This window comes from Syngnathus scovelli, chromosome 22 (genome assembly GCF_024217435.2).
Source record: "Syngnathus scovelli strain Florida chromosome 22, RoL_Ssco_1.2, whole genome shotgun sequence".
Taxonomy (NCBI): Eukaryota; Metazoa; Chordata; class Actinopteri; order Syngnathiformes; family Syngnathidae; genus Syngnathus; species Syngnathus scovelli.
Genome location: NC_090868.1, coordinates 2,172,566 through 2,192,396, shown reverse-complemented (window position 1 = coordinate 2,192,396; position 19,831 = coordinate 2,172,566). Strand labels below are relative to the sequence as shown.

Sequence of the window (19,831 nt, the reverse complement as noted above, 5' to 3'; positions counted from 1 at the left end):
AGTCAGCAAAAGGCCCGAGGCTATAGATGGCACATCAGCACATCTGTCTGCTGAGCTCCGTGGCCAGGTTGGAGACGGGGTTTGTTCTTCTATCGGCTCTCCGCCGCGCCAAATGCCAATTGTCAGAAAAGGTGCAACAAGTCCGACCAACGAAATTCTTCACCTCACTAAATAAGACAACGGTGAGTAAATAATATTTTATTTGCTATTGTCCTGCCTACCGACGACATCGATAATCTAATGAGCCCGCTTAATCTCATTTTCAGACGACATGATTACATGCAAATCAGTCCACAGCATCATTCCATTTGGACTCTTAATTACTTCCGTGCAGGTGATAGACTGGCAACGTACGGCAAACCTTCCGGGATTCATTTTTTTCTTTAACTGCATATTTTTCATCTAACAGCGTTTTCTTTATCCTCCGTAATGGACTTATTAACTGAACAGGACTTCAAACGGAGCGCTTCTCATTTGGCCCGCGCGAGCGTGACTGCCGTTTGTACCCTCATCCCGGAATCGGAGGGGAATTATTAGCCGAGGGAGGAGGAAAAAAAAAAAATCTTGTCAAGCATCTGAGCTCGAGTTAGAAGGCGCAGATTGGCTCTGCGGCTTTGACGGCGAGGCCTTCTGGAGATTTAGCGCAAAGTCGTTCATGCAACTTGCTGACCTCTGCTGACCTCTGCGTGTTAATTGGAGGGTTGTTTGTTTATTTGTTGATTTTACAGGATATTTTCCAGCACAAAGCTTCACACTGCACATAGAGGGCACTCTTAGCTCGGTTTTCCCCCGCCGCTAACACCGCTGGGATGCTATTTATAGGGACTGACATGCTCCATAAGCCAGGAAGTTCCATTGAGGTAATTAGGAAGAAGAAAAAAGTTGAAAGGCTCATCTTTTCCAAAACTGGGAGGATCCAGGTTAGAAATTGTGAGCTGGAGGCTAAATAATTACAAATTATTTATTTTGGAGTATCTTAAGGTTTGTCCTTATGTAACTAAAACAATTTTATGGTTTTAAATGTTTGTAGGCTCCCTAGCTTATTTTTATATCCTCTCACCTGAAGCAATACATTTTTACTTTGATGCCAAAATTAAAATATTATTGTTGTGGGAGGTTTTCTAGCTCCTAATTGAAACGTTGGTCTGAAACGGCGTCCGAGTTCACTCGAGGCTCAGCATGCCTGCGTGTTTCCCGCCACTTCTTTCCACCTTCAAACCTCCAGATTTTCACTTAACGTCACCTCGCATCAGCGTACGCTGACTCTTGACTGTGTGCTTGCAATGAATTCAGCATGAGGTTTTTTTCGGGCTTAAAAAATATAAAAAAGAAGAGGCGGCGCCTCTGATCAAGAACCTCCTCTGACCTATCCCGCTGCAGGCGGCCGTACTGGCAGACGTGTCCTGTCTGTGAACGGAGGTTACGCAGATTTCATCCAGCAGCAGGCTGCATCTCTCATGCTGTGACGTGGGGTCAAAAGGTCAGCGGGATGGGCACTCACTCAGACTGTGCTTGCTACTAATATATACCTCCCCCCTTCTTTCTGTATCACAAACCACACATTTTAATGTACTGGAATTCGGCACTTGTGATTCTGAATGTCTCCCCCTAGTGGTAGAATCATCAAGTATCAGTTGTATTTAACTTGAGTGAAGTGAGCAATGCAAGGTCTATAAAATTGCTTGAAGTAATTATGTAAAAATTTCCAAAGAGAACGGTTTATTTTATTTATTAGAACCTTGGGGTTATTGGTGTGATTGAATTGATTTATATGATAATTTTTTTAATTTTATTTAATTCATCCCAACTTTTATCGGGGAGTGGAGTCGGATTGTGCGAAGCTTAAATCTATAAAACTGGATGACCTTTGGACCACAGCGCTTATAGCTTTCCATGTCTTGGAACCTCATTTTTATTTTTTAAATTTTTTTTTACAGCATGTTGTGAGAGCAGCATGCAACAGCATCTTGGGGCAAAAAAAGCTTTTAGAGCAACGTAGCGGCGTGGCGCCGTCAACTGTACTCTGAAACACATGCCGACTGAGCGCCATCCCCCTTGGGCGCCGCCCGAAGGCCGCAAGGGCGAGTATCAGGTCGCAGCACCAGGAAGTCACTGAGGTAAAGGTAGGACATTATGAGAGGGGGGGTCGGGGGGGGTTGCCTGTGTTTGCCTCACGGTAGCGCCGCCTCTGTTTGAAATTAAGTTGCAATTCAAAAGCATGGAGAACAAGCGGATGATTAACATCTGACACGTTTCTAATTCTGTTGTTATATTCTTACAAGATTTTTATTATAATATCAGGTGTTAAACCTCCCGACATAGTGATTTACGGGTGTGAACCCGTTGATTGCATTCGGTGTGACCAGAGGCGCTTGCAGGGAGTCTAATTATCGCCGCCGCTTGCAGAGAAGGAGCAAACTCCAAAAAAGGAGAAATGCAGTAAGGTGCAGGCAGACGAAGGAGACATTCAACGTTTGAAGGCCTTCTCCCCCTCCCAACACAGCATATTCTTTTATTTGTTGTTGCTATGCTGGAATGAGACATGTCCAGCAGCTAGAAAAACATTGCACTACAAACAGGATCCCCGAAGCGAGCCGAGGCAAAGGACTCACGAGTCCACAAAATATTTCAAGGTGGAATTCTACTTTCCTTATGCTTTAACTGACATTTCCCATCCAGTTGAAAAATTCCCTTTGAGCAATAGATTCTTCTCATCCGCACCTCAACCTCTCTTATTATAGCTCGTGAATAATTTAAGTATAACTGCTTTGTTCCTCGGTAAAAAAAAATAAAAGAAAAATGCCAAATGTGCAACTGTGCAATAAATCATGTCTGAGACTTATTCACGCTTACACCAACGTTGTTGTTTACTGCCAACATTTCTGCCTCGTTCAGATCGTTTTACCCTTCATCAGATTACGTCTAATGTTCCATTTGAAAAAAAAAGAAGTTTGTTTTCCTAGCATGCTGTGCATGCTGTTTTTTGTAGAGCGGGGATAATATGAACCTGAAAAATGATTGATGGCTGTTCAGTAAATGTAGAGGTGTAGACCCCAAAAGATAGCAAATATTTCTAAATGTTTTTTTTTTAAATAAATGATAAGACACAAAACAGATGTTTTAAAAGCTTACAATAAAGGTGCTTATATATTTAATATTCTTGAGAGGTGTTGAGTTCACAATTCAATTGTATTGAGGGGCAGGTTGAAGAGCTGATTGGCTGAGACATTACCAATAGGCAATTAATTTTTTTTTCAAATCTTTTGATTTATATATTTGATCTATTCTAAAAAGTGAACGTTTTCACTCGATTGAGCAAAAAAAAATAAAATAATAATAATAATTTGCCGAGACACGACAGAGCCGGAACCAAGAGAAAAAAAGCAAAAATAGTGACGTCACCGTCAGAGGCGTGATTCCGGAAGCCGTGTAGTCCGGCAGCTGATTGGTTAAACCGCAGAAGCGAACAGGTGATGGCTTGCCGTACGTAATTAACATCCACCATTGTTGAGCTTATTCGAACGTGAAAAGTAAAAACACAAAACACCAAAACAGTAAATTACAGCTAGTCCAAAACAAAATAGTAAATTCAGTTTTCTTTTTTCTAGGAAAATGTCCTCCAAAACCTCGTCGAGATAAACTCCAAGGGAGAATTGCCTTGACAGGACGCTGTCGTCGAAGGTAAGACCTACCTAGGTTCGTCCCATTGCTAGCTGTGGTAAAATAAGCAATATAAATAAAAATTGTTTTGTATTCTAAATGAGTAGGTATGGATTACACTATTACTTTAACCAGTATTTTGAAATACAGTGTGTAAATTGGGTTTATGTGCACAAATTGACATGTCACATTACTCCTTGAGGCCACTGTACATAAAATGGCGGCCTGTGTTTTATTGTTTTTATGTTATTTCAATAAAATGATAATTATTTCTGTAAAATGGCTGCTGTGATAAATTGTCAGTTTTCAGATGGACTCTGTCAAGGTCACAGACTTTTCTTTCTTTCATTTAGGGTAACAAAACCTGACTTTGGTGTGGCCAGACAAACTCTCCCTTAATGACTGTAATCGGATCGAGCCACTTACGATGTCAGGACGAATCGTCATCCCGCTCACTCCAGACCTGCGGTGATGGACAGGTAGCACTCACACGGCAACTCGATCACTTAACAGCCAAACTAGGTTGAGTTACTGTATTTGTAAAATCTTCTCCTCATATATAATATGATAGTCAAGGGATGTGGTCGTTCCCTGTAGTGCTGCTAAAAATGAGCGCTCTCCACGAGGCAGGTAGAACATGACCTCTTCATTACCGCCATGTTAAAGCTCATGGACCTTTTAATGAGTGTGATGGAATGCTGTAAAAGTGACTTGGACAATGTAAACCAAAACTCAAACCACCACCTTCCATATCGCCAATGAAAAAGGGAATCTCTTGCTAAAGTTATCGTCCGTCCTGTTTGTCCTCTTGTTTCCGCCCTCTGTACTGTCCGTTTCACACACATACACACACACATTGCCGCCGCCCTGACAAGTTACATGATGAACGCATCCGTAGTGATTTATAATAACTCACTCCGGAGCGATACCATTCCGGGGGAGGAAATTGAACAAACAGGCCCGCGTTATCTGTCACCAGACGGCCGAGTTCAAGTTCAAGAAGCTGCCTGTCAAGTACAATTGACTGCACCGCTGATATATTAGACCTTAATGGCAGCCCAGCGGAGGAGGAAAAAAAATAAAAACAGGCTCTTAACGATTGCCTTTGCTGGCCATGTGAAGGTCCCATGGAAGCGTTCAGTGCAAAAGTGAAACAAAAGAATGATGCGGCGAGAGACTTTATTGATGAGTCAGCAGTCAGACAGGATATCGCCAAAACCCAGCTTGTTGTCGTTGTTGATTTCAATATAGTCTTCTTAGATCTGAAAGCGGAAATAACGTTCACGTCGCCAATTTGATCCTCGTGAGGAGTCGACCCGACTTTGGCGAGCTGAAGCGAGCGCGCTCGGATCGCAAATGTGTGGGCCGTGCGTTTTGATCCCATTTGTTTGACGTGACTACACAGCCCACACTTTAGTCGCAGTAATAGATGCTCTATGCGTTTGAATAGTACATAAAGAAAAATGGATTGTAAAATAATTGTCAAAAAATAGACACGATATATTAACCTTCATTCCTCCAACCTGGATTTTTTTTGTGTGCGGGATTCTGTACAAGGGATATATTTCTTTTTTCTTTTTTTTTTTTAAAAACTGGATCTTGAAACTTTTAGTTGCCTGAGTTACCGGCTCCTATTTTGAACTAATTAGGCAATTTGGGACTCCGTCATTCCAACTTTGCAAAACAGAGCGCCTCAGGAGACGGCGATTGTACTTGGCGAATAATTAGCAGTCTGAAAAATAACATGACAGCTGTGTTGTCGGGGAAAAAAAAAAAAAAACGAGCACTTTTTTTATGGTCCAGAGTCACATGTGGGTTTTGAAACGAAGCAAATAAATCTGTAGAAGCTGTTACAGAAACAATTCAGTTGAGTATAGCGCTTGTAGTTTGCGTCGGTTTTACATTTGTAGCAAAATAAGCTAACCGCAAATTCTGTTTCATCAAATTGTCGATGCCGTGACCTGTGTGTGCAAGTAATTGAGCTTCAGAGGCTATTTGGGGTTTAATCACCCATGCGGGAATAAAAAAAAAAAAATTGGGAAGGGAAAAAAAAGCCATCTCACAGCTTGTCTGCGTCCTTCGTGATTGGTCGCCGCCAGACAGAGCAGAACTGTCCCTGACCCGCATTAGGCCTCTGTCACGTCTCCTTCCCAGCGCAGACGAATGGAGTTTGACTTCTCGCCACGTATCCTCTCGGGCCTGAATTTAAAAGGCATCGGCGCGATGTTGACAGGAATACGTTTATCGGGATCGGGGTCTCCTTTCAACGGCGGGCCACTCCGGCTGGGCCCGGCCGCCGTTTGCCTCGTCTGGCCCGGCCCCATTGATCTCCGGATCGCGTGGAGTGGAAAGTGATGCACCTGGCTGCTCCCAGATCGGATATTTTAAAGGGCTAGAGAAAAAGTAGGCTCAGGTTAAAAATAATATTTAGAAATGTGAAAATGACTCGATTAAATCGGCAAGTAATTGAATTTCTGTGCTAATTAGTGTTAGTAAATTTTTTTACATCGCTCCAAACACTCTTCAAGCTACCTTCTCAACTTGTTTTTTTTCTTTTCACAGCAGGTCTCGCTCTCCTCCCCTCGCCGCCATTAAACGAGCGCGAGTCTTCCCCTCCATCGCTCGGTGAAATGTTTGCTCGCGCTTCCCAGCTGTGAGCGCGGCGTGTTGACAGAGTGCTTTCTTGGGAGGGAATAATTAGGAATCCGGCTTCAGCCGCACGTCTTGCAGCTTCTGCTGTTTGGAAGACGCCGTCTCATGATGCGTACACGCTGTTTACGCCCGCATTCTCGCCTTGGATGGTGACGGATCGATTGTATTCCAGCTCGCGCGGCCAATTGTTTCTGTCCCTTCAAAGCATATATGTTGCAATTAATTCGACACGTTCCTATGTAGGACGGTTAAATATACGTCGGTAATTCCTCAATCAGATTACAAAAATAACGCAAACTAATCTGGCTCTTGATTACTTTGGCTTTTCAACGTGGACTGCACTTGTGTGTGGGTGTGTTGGAACATTTGAGCTACATTTGCAAGCACACACATGTATTAAGTCTGATTTTAAGCTCAAGCAAGATTTTTTTTTCCCTGTCTAGATCCCCCCCGTGGAGTCGGATTGGACCGGACGGAATTGCTAAATGCCTCCCCGATGTTTGACTGAGCAAAGGTATTTGCCTCACGTCGCTTGTTGTTGTTAAAAAAAAAAATGTAAACAAGAAATCTCATCTCATAAAGTCACCGGGAGGCCTGATATGTCATGTAAATATAGTAAGCAGAGAGATTGACAGTTAAATGATGAATCTTTAGCTTCCTGTGAAAGGGTGAGGGGCACTCGAGCGCTTTCGCATGCAAATCGCCTCTTTGGTCCACCTCAAAGGCGTTCTGAACGCTCAGCAGAGCTAATGATACAAAATGTCCTTTTCACGGCTGAGACGGCCATCTTCAGATCCCCCGCTCGCTCGCTCGTTTCTCCCGCGCCTATATCTTCATTTGCAAGTCATTGAGACGTCGCTCGCCACGGCGCTAAAAGCCGAAGGCTGATGGCACGGCTTCATGCGAGTCGACACGCGGGCTTCGGCTCGGCGAGGATCAAGCTCTTTTTTTTTTTTTTTTATCGCGGGAGGAAGCCGCCGGATTGCGAGAGATAAAGCCGAGCGCAACCCGAGCCTCCTTCCGCCCGCCAGTTCTGCCGCGCGTTCGCTGTTGAATCAATTATCCAAACACAACATCAGATGCTATAAAAGTGTATCGATCCCTGTAGGGGCATTGGGCTGCTGCTCAAGCAACAGCGATGCTATTTGGCGAAAGGAGAACATGATATTAGCGCGGCGCGAGGCGGAAATTAGCGCACCGCTTGGGTAAATGCATCTGTATTTTTTTTTCCTCCGGCACATGAAGGTTCCATAATAATATTGTATCAAATTAGTAACATATTTAGCCATGTTCACAAATTAATACTTTGGTTCAATGTCATTTAAAATGTCTCAAAAAAACCCGATGTTCGAGGAACAAAAATATAATATAGACACCAAGTCATAAAAATAGAGTTAAAGGACCCCAAAACAAGTTTATTTTTTTTCCATGTAATTAGCAGATTAATCAGTTACGTCTATCGTTCTTAATTATTATTCAACCCAGAAAAATATTTCATCTGTGCTATATGATCTGCATCCTGATCAATACGGCATCACTATTCGTGAGACAAATGATCCGCCCTCCTCCGCCTCCCGGGGGAACGTCTCGTTTCTAATCACACCTAAAAGGCTTTTTCTTTTTTTTTTTTTTTTGAGCAAGATTAATTGCATCCCCTGAAACTCTGGCTGCTTCCCGCCAGTTGGGGCCCCCTCGCCTCGCCAAGCCAGCCGCGGAGAGTATCGCTTTAACCCCAGTAAAATCCCGAAACAGCTGCCAGGAGGTGGAGAAGCCTTGGCATCGGCCCAAACAGCAGGATTGGAAATAACGGAGATGCTTTCGGGAGCTTTTTGAGTTTGAACGCGTGCTGCTCTTTTCTTCCCTGCTGCTTTGTGCATCACGCCTGAGCGCTTGCCCGATCTGACAGGCCGGGATTCCCGCATGGCTGACCTCTTGAGGTCGGAGGTTGTCACGTGAGCAGCGCGGAAGTGTAGCGTACGGTGCGTCACGCCTGACCTGCACCGAGAGTCTTCTAAAATTGTCTTTCAGAAAGCCGCTTGCGTCCAAGTCTGGACCTCCTCCCTTTAGGACCAAACAAACTCGTAGTTCCCCCCCCCCACGACTATTTTTGCATTTCGAAGCCACGGATTAGAAATCCCGAGGCCCGAGGTCACGCCGATTGAGATGGAAATGAGTTTGGGACAGGCGGAACGGTGTCGGCCTGAACTCGTGGAGATTTGTTATTAAGATGATATTCACACTTGTGCTTTATAAATGTCGCCCCCCCCTCCCTCCCTGCCCGGCGTCATCAGTCAGTTACATAATCTCCCCCCTGTGCTTTCTCTTCCCCTCGCATGGCTGACCGCCGTGTCGGCGAAAAATAGCATTTTATTCGCACCGGGCCTTGTCTGGAAACCATTTAAGCAAAAAAAAAAAAGTGATTAGGCAGAATGTAGCTTGGACAGATTGCAAGGGGAAGAATGAGCAGGGATCAATAACCTCTCGGTCAATATTTCTCGGTAAAATCTATCGGCTATACCTAAAGACACCCCAAGGAGCCGAGGAAGAAGCGAATGACTAAAAATGTCATCATCGTATTTTAAATCACAATCGCAATATTGATGGAATTTTTGGGGATTTTTCAAAATCTTGTACATAGGTTTTATAATACCGTATAACATTGATTAGGAGAAAAAGACAAATCTGTTTTAATATTCTTTCACAGTTGAATATTCACCATCATATTTGGCCTTTTTCTAATTTGTTGTTCTCGTCGTTCTTTGTGCCAGCGCCAAGTCAAATATTGGATTTAATAGGGCACCACCAGCGTTATTATTTCTTTCCAAGAAGGGAAGTGGCAAACATAATACAGTAATTACAAATTTGACATTCAAACTTTGATTAGGTCTCATTATTGATCCCGACTGAGTTGTTTTGCACTCCTTTGCTATTCTTTCCCATCGCGCGAAAATTGCTCTAACAATGTTTACGGAGATGCTTAAATTGTTGCGCTTATTTTTTTTCCGCCCCCTCGTCTTATTAGTTCTCAGAAGCATGATAAGATGTATTTTATAAGGGCTGAAAAAATATATTTAATGTTCTAAACCATCTGCAATCAAACCCTTTAATCGCAGCTTCCTCACCAAACACGGGAAGAGTCGAATCAAATTGATCGGAACGGAAATGACTTCCCTTTGTCTCGTTTACATTTATTCCGAGCAGTTTGCGGAAAGTATTATGTATATTTCCAAATAACTTTGTGACAAACACCACACTTTCATTACTTCAAACCAACATTCCCACCATGGATGAGGAATCCAAACAATATTTTTTATTGTGATGGATTACCTCATTTTGCGCAAGATGTTTTTTTTTTCTTCCAAAAGTTGCGTATAGTGCTGACTTAAGCTTTGTTTGCCTAATGCAGCTTATTTGGACTCAAGACGGCCAAGCTGGAGATGTCGCATTAATCATCTCACTGCAAGACAACTTGCACCAAAGAGCAAGATGAAGAATTAGCATAGCATATATTTGCTTTGGCTTCTCATCTGAACGGCAAACATTTTGGTCACCTTCTTCACGGGACTTTTTTTTTTATGCTCACTTGAGTATTTGACCTGATTTGTATCTTTTTCATTAGTCACCTCTTTGTCATTCCTCGTTGTGGGTTTGGCGGGAAGGAAAATCTGCATTTTTTTTTCTTTTTTTCCCGACAGTCGTATTAGCTCGCTTTATATCGCCCGTTTTTCTATTGCACGGCCGCGGCATGAAGCGCGTGGGTTGAACGCGCTTCGCCGGTGATGATAAGCGCTCGCTTCACCTGTGGCCGCATGTCACAAGCCCGCCTCCATATCAGCTGGGAGGAAGGTGACTGAGGATGACAAGCAGCCAAATGACTTTTTTACCTGCAGCCCATTTCCGAGCCGAGACAAATAATGTCGACAAATAGGACGGCGGAGACGCCGCTCGGCGATGCGGTCGACCTTCAAGCGCGCACGCTAATGCCTCACTGCGTGATGGGGCTGTCAGACGCTTCACGCTCGCCCTTATTTACCTCATCACAAAGGTACTGTTTGTTTCGCAACAATCCAAATATGATGAAACGCGTCGTGAAATGGCCGACGTGCAAGAAAAATGCCAATGAAGTAGATGACAAAAAAAATAGACAATATCTGTTCTCTAAACTCCAACAAGATATAATATAAATGTATTTAATTTTTTTTTCTTGATGTATTCTATGAATATGTGCCACAAATGGCCACCAGGCCTCACTTTGAACATCATAGATTCAGCCCCTGGTGACTTTTAAGACCACTCACCTCAATTATGTCCATCCAGTCTTCATCCCTCTCCAATTAAAATGACCACTTGACTCACCAAGACGGACAAGGGAACAATACGGCTAATCAATTCTGCATGTGCTGATTAAATTTAAATACAGAGGTCAAGAGCGCTCATTATTTGTCGTAAAATATTTAAATTAAGTTCATATTTCATACCGCCCTATATGAATTAATTCTAACGGGAAATATTTTCAAGGAATAAAGTGCATTAGTAGCCAGGCTGGCGAGGAGTTGCATTTTTAATTTGTCGATGCAAAGGCTTTTTGCATCCCAGGTTACCTCCGTGTCAGTGTGACTCATAAAGGGCGGCCACTACAATAAAAATAACATAAGCGCTTCCACGAGGCAAAGGGCTGTGTTGTTGCTTCACATTTTCTCCATATGCTCTTCGGTTTCCACGGTCTGTAAGTCTTGTGGCCCTTCTGTGTGTCCGTTGGGTGAGGATGATGAAGTAGCTTGGCATCATTCGAGGTTTGCCATTCTTCTCAACATGCTGCAAAACAAAATTTTACAAATACAAAAAATGTTAATGACTCAATTTCCACGATCAATTACAAAACGGATGATCTCCAAAGGTGCCACGTGAAATTCATGATGGATAGTCTGAAAAGTTCGGACTCCTGCATGCATTGATAAGACGAGCCACGCGCGGATAGCAGTCGGGCGAGTCTCCGATTAGTTCTGCTCCAGAAACGCGGAGAGTGACGAGCTAATCGGCGGCGTGTCGGCGCTGAGCGAAGGCCTCCGAGGAGCCCGGAAGACAGATCGATGATCCGTGGGCCGGCAGGTGATGCGCGGCGCCGTCGAAAAACAACGGCAACATGACGCATGGAGTCACGCGGCGCCCGGGACGAATCGAGTAGCGTCTAATGACACGATCAAGCCGCGGCGGTCGTTTTACTTTTGAGGGAGATAACTCGTCTCGGTGGGATGTTTGACGTCGTCCGCGTGTTGCGTGTTGATAAACACTCGCTCTTTGATAAAGGTCAAACCGTGTGCACCTGAAGATGTTCCGTGAGGAAACGCCCAAACTCCGCTAGCTAGCTAGCAATGTCCATTTGCTTGAATATACCCTAATCTTAGCCTTGGCTATAAAGTTCAGATGAATACCACAACTTGACCCCGGAGTAAGAAGTCGAATCCATTTAAAGTCAGCTCTTTCGAATGATTCCCTAACAGAAGTCAAACTGACGTTTTTTTTTCAGGGTCGGCCTCGAGGGGGAACGACTTTCTCTTGTCCAGCGCGGCGGTCAAGCTCTAGGGGGTTCTGTTGTGCTTTTTCCCGTTGACTGGATTAGTTGTGCATTTTGCAAGAGTCTGCAAGACACGCCGCGTAGTTCCCCCTCGGGGGGCCACCGCTACGAAGGGCACGGGCTTTTCCGTTTTGAACCTTTATGCAGGCACACCTCCGACTGCCTGCCCACGCCGGCCGGGCTCTTTGAACTCAACCGGAGCCGGGCCGAACAAATGAAGTTCAAAGCGGCGTCGACTTTCGGCAGCGCGCTGTAACAACAGTGTTGATTTAAAGCCGAAGTTCACCCTGCCCTTCCCCTCGCCCGACACGTTTCCCGCTTCAGACCAATTTACATGCCACCGGTGATTTCCGCACAATGTCTCGTCTCTCGTCGGGAAGGATTTACACTATGGCCATACTATATCCATTTCTTTCTAATCGTCTTTCCTTACCTGTCCTTGGATAACCCACTGCCCCCTCTCCCTCCTCCTTCCAGATCTCGGCTGAGTGACTCGTTGAGATGGACGTAATGAGACAGGTCCACGCGGGCCGAGCCGTAAACAAGGAGAAAGAGAAATCAGGTGAGGGGACACGGCGGCTCCCGAGACGCCCCGACGTCATTTTCACCGTCCAAATTCCATTTTACCGTCGGTCGCCTCTCGTTTGCTTTCTCGCCATTTTTCGTTTTTGTTTGTTTTCAGGCCTGTCCTGACCTAAGATGCGAGTTTGATCATCCCGGTGAGTCATATTTTAGATTTGAGTCGGCGACCTCTGTTTTAGTATCCCACCAGAATGGAAGTTAATGTCAAAAAACAGAATTGCTTCATCCCACATGCCTCTTTTTATGATTACTTTGAGATTTCATTTAACGATAGGGCAAAGTAAAAGCGGAACCAAAATAATCACATTGATTGAAGTTTTGAAATTAGATTTGGGCAGTGGGCCTATTCGATTAGGTCAGCCCGACTTGATTCCGTGATGCTATAACCAATGTTGTCTTGTCCCAACTGTGCTTTCAAATTTGTTGTCAGGCTACATTTTATATCGTTTTGTTAAGTACGACCAATATTTTGTCGTTTTACTTTCCCCCTACATGTGCTAGAACCAAGGTCCAAATCAATGCGTCCCGCCAGACCATTTCTTAAAACATCAACTTCCGCCGTGATTACTTCGGCGAATCAATTAGGCCGCTGCGTAATTGAGTGGCTATGAGGTCATGATACTTTTTTAGCTTTGACGGCCAGTCCTCTGTGGAAGTTAGCATGAAGGCTGCGATCGATGCAATGGATTCAGATTTATGTTATCGGGGCCTCTCCGAAGGTAAACAGATTTGAAAGTTGTAGTCAATGCACGGCGGCGCACATAAAGTGAAACGTCTCGCCAGTCGGAAATCGCCATTGATTTCCGAGCCGGGATATTTGCCGATATAGTAGCGAACCATCGTGAAATACTTACATGAGCTGTTTGTGCTTGGAAATGAACCCCCCCCCCCCCCCCCCCCTACCCAGCTACGCATGACATTGAGAATATCATTGCAATTAGCGCCCCTTTTTCCCCGAGGTTCATTATCACATTGGAGCTCCATTATTAGTGGCGTTCCCTCGCAGGCATTTCTTTACTTGCTTTTTCACACCGCGCCCGTGACGCTCGCGGATTGATACGTTACAGTTGCGGCTTCTGAGTTGCATCGGGCGCACGAATCACATTTGCTAACAATCCGCCGTCGAAGGTTAGCGGGGTGAAGAGAAGTGCCGTGTTCTTTTATGTCCTAAAAGTACAAATACAAGACGTAATTAGGGGGAATAACAATAGCCGTGATAACCTAGCCACCGGGGGCAGTTGTCTGGACCTCGCTCAGAAAGCCTGGGTCGCACTTACTTTTTCGGAGTTCTCGCAGCCGTCCGCAAATGAGGTTCATGTGTTCATTAGCATAGCGCTACTTTGTGTGTGTGTGTGTGTTGCGAGCAACAGTTTCAGGCCCACTAATTGGACAGTATGCCACGCAATTTTTAGCCTTCTTAGTTTGTCAAAGCTTTTCGCTGCACCCACTCCCAAGTGCAAGCCTGGACTCTAATTGGTCCGGCTTAGAATTGAAGGCAATTGGCTAAAACGAGCAATCGGCCGGTGTCGCGTGCGCGTGTTACAAAGTTGTCGTCGTCATTAAGGAGCAGGGAAAAAATAAGAAGCGCTAACAAAACGGTGGCGCCCTTTGTTAGATTTCGGTTTGTCTTCTACACAGCTGCGTTGTGCTTATTTATTTATTTATTTATTACTTCAATTTAGCGTTGTAAAAAGTGTTTGTGAACATTTTTGGGGTTTCGGCCTTGAGACAACTTTTGTTGGGAGTTGAAGCAGTCTCGACAGCAATCTTCGGCAGCACGCTCCGTGGCCTCGCCAAGCGCATACGCCGGGTTGTTAAAATCTCCCCAAATAAAGTTCTAGTTGGCTTTCCCTGACATATTTTTTTTTTTTTACACACCAACATGGCTTGGTTTTTTCCAACTGTTTGTAAAATATGACATATGAACTACCGTAGATCACGTCGCATGCAATTGAACCGACCGACTGATCTTGACAATAAGCAAGTCTTTGTTGCTTACTGATCGTCAGCCCCCGTAGGATTTACATACCCCCCCCCCCTTCCTCGTTTCTGCAAAGACAAAGCTAATTTCCTCAGCCTCTGTCAAACAATGTTTTCACTGGCTGCCACTGTTTAATTAAGACGAGGTGAGCAACACACAAGCACGAACGCCCGCTCCGGCTGATTTAAGGAACTCCTCCGCGGGGACTTCATTCGTTTCGGGAGCCTCGCGTGGGCGGAAGAAGAGAAGGCGATACGTTCGCCAGAGAAATGTACAGTGCTCCACCAACACACGGATCACCCCGAGGGAGTTGAGGCAAAGAATTCCTCCTGGAATTTTCTCTTTTAGTCTCTTGCTCTCTTGCTTTATTGCGACAGCCCCCCCCTCCTTTCTTCCGCTCTCATTTTGGTCATGGTAATTCATCATGGAATATCAAAACCGTTCAAAGCCGCCGCATAGAAATGAAGGCTCGGGAGCTTGGGAATAATTGCTTTCTGTGAGGTGCCAGTGTACTTATTGAACCCTCTTGACTCCCTGTCCTGTTCAGCGGCAGCATGGATGATAAAGAGACAAGGAAATATTGTACTTGCTGTATTTTACTTAATGCCATATTATGGAATCATTTTTGCTTGAGCACCAGCATGCACCGATCTCAACCAGAATCCAAGCCGGTTGCTTGAATAAGAAAAGAAAAAAAAAAAAACACCCCACATGCTCTCCCCCCTGCGGCGATGACTTCGTCTGCCTTCGCTCAAAATAAAGACGGTGTTGGACCTGAGAGATCCTCAGTGACTCCAGAGCGCCAGCGGCTCGGAACACCATCTGTGAGAGGCTCGGAATCTTCCTGTTGCCTTCCCGTTGCCCCCGTGCGGATCACACAAAGCACTCCCGCACCGACTCTTCCGGTCCACAGATCCGACTGACTTTGCAAGTCATGGCAATTCGTACTCGGAATATTGCCGTGTTTACCAAGCTCAGACTGGAAGCGAGGGCATTCGTTCCTGTCAGCCAGGCCTGGGAAATAATTCGTAACAAACTAAAATAATAATATATTAAAAATACAGTAGTTAAAAAACGAGTAATAAATAAATACCAGGTGATCCTGCTGTGTTCTCTTTGGCCTCTTGGGGCAGTGTGGTGCTGCGGATACTTGCATTAAATAACAGTAGAAGAAGGTCGTTGCGATTTATGAATGTAACTTTTTTATACGGCTTTGATTGTTATATTATCAGTATTTCCATAGTGTTTGAGAATATTTATTATTTGATGGAATATCTTTCTTAGGACACAATGCTAAATTTGTCATTTGGATTGACTGCTAGCATTAGCATCGGTGTCTGTCGGTGGGGTGTCAATAAACAGCAAAATCAATGTCACGATTAAATTTTGATTAATTGCCCAGCTCAAAGTTCACAGTAGAAAATAATGTTGCACTGATGTCTTGTGATAATTCAGCGCCCCAAGCTAGCAAGTAGCAGGTAGCAAACACCATCACCTTGCTAGGACAATAAAATACCAACAATTCGCTCAGATAAAATGACACCTTCATTTCTTTGTCTCCTCCGACTTGCCATTCGCTCTGATATCATGACACCTTCATTTCTTTGTTCCTTTGCCGCCATCCGTTCAACCTGAACTTGACACGCTCTCACTCCCAAAAGCAGCCGGGCGTCGTCCGAATAGAGATGTAGAAGATTGCGCGGCCTTAGGAACAAAAGAAGAGTCCAAGTCGGAGCGAGCTTAAGCGAATCCGCGAGATTAGAGCCGCCTTCCCCGGCATCTTCCGGCACACATGTGAGGCCTCCGCGCGGGATCAACCGCAAAGTTCTAATCGAGGCTGGAGAACTTTTCCACTGCCGGTTCGCGAGGGGGTTTGAGTGGGCGGGTAGGTGGGGCACCGAAGAACTTTCCCTGAACTCTCCTCGGCTTTGTGTCTCCTACTTTCATCTCAGGTCACTGTCAGTAGAGGGTTTATCTTGTTAAAAGCGCGCCGTAGATGAAACGGGGTCTGTTGCGGCAAACTCGGGGTTGCACCGGGGCTAGCGTTTCTTCTTCTTATACCGTTTAAAGGCGGGTTCTTCTTTGTGCGTGGCGCGGAAGCACCGTCACCCGTCGCTGGCTAATTGAAAGTGGGGGAACTCTAGGTTGCAAAATGAGTCAAAGTAAAAATAATTCAATAAAATAATAATAATAATAAATAAATACAATAATTTAAAAAATATCCATTTATTATTATCACATCTTCTGCTTCACCAGCAATATTTTTCCCTCCTGTTCCTTTTGCAATTACACGACAACTTTCATTTCCACGATTGTTCGCTAGGAACAATTTAGCGCCGCGTTTGGATCGCTCCGATAAAAGAGGCTGTCAGGAAACAAAAAAAGGCAGACTATAGCGATAAAAGACACATTTGTTCATTTGTGATGCGCCTTCACAAATGCGCCAGTTATTAAAATGGCTTGCTTTCATACAAAAGCCTGTTTCCTCTCTCCCCTTATTTGCTTATTGTGAGAGGGTTTCTTTTATCTGGCGAGATCCATCCCAGGTTGGCCTGATAATAAAAATGTAGCCAGCTCGGCACAATAGCAAAGCAAATGACACAGCCTGTGCTTAATCTGGCGTCTGGCAGCTCTTCTATGCGTCTCCCAGGTAGTTTTGGACGCCGCCGATGGCTCTTTGTCACGCTAGATGTAATGCTCGGCGGCATCTAATTTGCTCTCGCTTTTAGCCGCTCCCGCTCAACTTTTTACATCACAATAGGATGAGAAATGTGTGTCGGCGGGGCGGACAATGACGGAGACGGCTTTGAGGGGTGAAATGATTTCTGCCGACATAATGCGGGTACCAGATGCCCGTGCGTTCATTGTGCCGGCGACGCTCGGCCGCGGGTCGCTAAACCTCGGCGAACATAATGCAAAAAAAGCTGCTCGCTTTGACTGAAAGCAAAGATTTGAGAAGTATTAACGTGGGATGAATTGTTCTTTTTGACTCTCCCAGTCTGCTTTTCGTAATTGTCAGATAGACACGACGTGCCGTCAAACCGGGCAAGGAGAATCGCCAAGCTTGCAAAGGCAGGACGTGATGTGTATTTTTTGAAAACTCATTCAGAATTTACAACATAACTTCCCTGCAAAAAATATATGCAAAAAATCTGTCTTTTTTTTTATGAATCCTATATATTTTTTTTAATAATCGTCCGATTAATCGGTTATCAGAATCTCATTGTGCCAAATATTGGAATCATCCTCCACTAGATAGCAATTACAACTATTTGAGTTTTTTTTCCCCACTCTTATTGTCTATCAAAAAAAATTTCGATCTAATGCTGCCAGGCTCCTGCCGAGTTCGGAATATATTTGACGTGTTTTGCTAAACACACAAAACAGGCGATGCCCTGTTGTTCAATCCCTAAAAAACATCAAGCTAACACTAGAGAAGAACGCCTCTGGTGCAACATTTAAGCTCACCACTAAAATTTTGATGGCACCCACAGCAGCAGGCAACATTTTTTTTTTATATTCAGTTTGACCTTTATTATTATTGTCCATGTGCACATTTTTTGATGTGATATGCAACCCTGTCATTTTTTTTCTTTTTTTTTTTCCGTAACCATAAAGTCACAGGCAGCAATAAGTCAGTCTGTAGAGATTTCGCTCGGGGACCAGACGGCCGACTTAAAATATGGAAATTGGAACAGGTTGTTGTAAAGGTGCCCGAGCACGCCCTTGAGCAAGACGCCGAATCAGAAACGGCCACAGTCGGCGTTATTTACCCTTCGACCGTAAAGACATGACCACCAATGAATTGAGCACTCGGCGCTAGCGCGATTGTTTACAGTAACCCGCCACAAGGGTACCGTTAGCCGGATCTTTATAGCCTCTCCCCTATTTAATTAGATGACATTTTTGTATCTGCAATCTCTGCCGCTAACGTTATCCTGTAATTACAAGCCTTGATTTATTCAGCAGCACCGCCGAGTGTTGTGATGTTTAGTTAAAAGAAGATGCTAAGGGTCTCCGGTCTCATATGTCCTAGTCGTATGAACGTGTCCTCTATTTGTCTGAAGCACGTGTAATTCGAACCAGCGTGGCCGAAAGAATGCTTGCCAGTCAGAACTCGCGGGGAAAGTGTCAAATAATCCATCTCGGTGCTAATTAGAGAAAGTCTCGCTTGTATCAAGCGCGAAGGACTCGATCCCGCGTATCTCCTCCGCACTCTCGGATATCGCTCGCTTATCAAATTCCCCCACGACCGAATATAACGTCCTCGAGGGCAATGACAGTTTTAGATTGAACCGTCGAAAGAGGCAACATGAAGTATGTCTCAATTGGAATGAAATACGTTGGGCACGCGGAACTCCGAAATCACGTCGCCGAATGAAATCGAAATAATTATTCACCTTGGAAGGTCGCTTCTATCGTCAATAAAAACTCCCATTGTTGCATCTCGCAATTCCCTGAAATTAAACTACCGAGCGTTATAGCGCGTCCGTAATGAAATTTCTTTTCCCAGAGAATCGATGAGCTTCCCCCGCCCCTCCCTCGGTAGCCTTTGTAATTACGAAAGCCTCATTAGATTAGCGCAACGTGGAACATATGGTAAGAGAGGAAATTCTTTTTGATGCTCTTTTCTAATGACTGCTCAGGGGATTAAAAAAAATGAGATAATGGCGTGCCTTTACTTAATTTGGATGTCGACGTTTGTCTTGTATTTAAATACAATCATTTAATTCAGGCCCACCGCCTTGAGCGCATGCTACGCTACCGACTGAGCTACTCGCTTCTGCCGCTGCTAAGCTAATGCCCGTGCTTTCAATTTGGGATACTCACGGAAAATGTGAATTTGATTTGTTCTTTACTAATCTTTTGAAATTTCACCTATAAAGGCTTTTAAAGTTCATTTCAGCCCGAAAGCCGAAAATCCCTAACCTTTTCTGAGAGGCGTAGATACGGCAGCCGAAATTCAATCGCAAGACTAAACAATCCATGAATGCGTGAAAAGTCAAACTTGCCAGGAGGGATTGTTCAAAATCATCCAATACCGCTAATTTGTGTGCTTTTGAACTGACCGGGGTTCGTTGTTAATTTAGCGTTTGATTGAAAAGAGCATTTAAAAAAAAAAAAAGCCCCCCTCCCTTCAATATGGCCGTGCACCTGCAGGCAAAACAACCTGCTGCGGCTAAACTCGAAAGCCATTTGTTTTCAAAATGAAGCCCTTTCACCGCTTCATCAGCGAGTCATTTCAGAGCGCTTTTCAGGAGGATCAATGTGCCCTCCGGGGACAAACAAAAAAAAAAAATCAAGTTATTTTTCAAAGGATTGATTCATTTTTAAAGAAAATATTGGGCTCACAGGAGGTCAATGTGACACTGACGGGATGG

General features: G+C 44.5%; 1 protein-coding gene across 2 annotated transcripts in view; it reads left to right on the top strand.

The window, feature by feature from the left end:
• The first annotated feature begins 3,440 nt into the window (after positions 1-3,440).
• The window catches only part of syn3 (synapsin III), a 77,585-nt gene continuing 61,194 nt past the window's right edge, over positions 3,441-19,831 (top strand). For both annotated transcript variants that reach the window (XM_049761618.2, XM_049761617.2), the window contains exons 1-6: positions 3,441-3,530; positions 3,609-3,681; positions 4,014-4,139; positions 6,756-6,826; positions 12,365-12,449; positions 12,570-12,606. The gene's annotated coding sequence lies outside the window, so the exon portion shown is untranslated. The remainder of the gene's footprint in view (positions 3,531-3,608; positions 3,682-4,013; positions 4,140-6,755; positions 6,827-12,364; positions 12,450-12,569; positions 12,607-19,831) is intronic.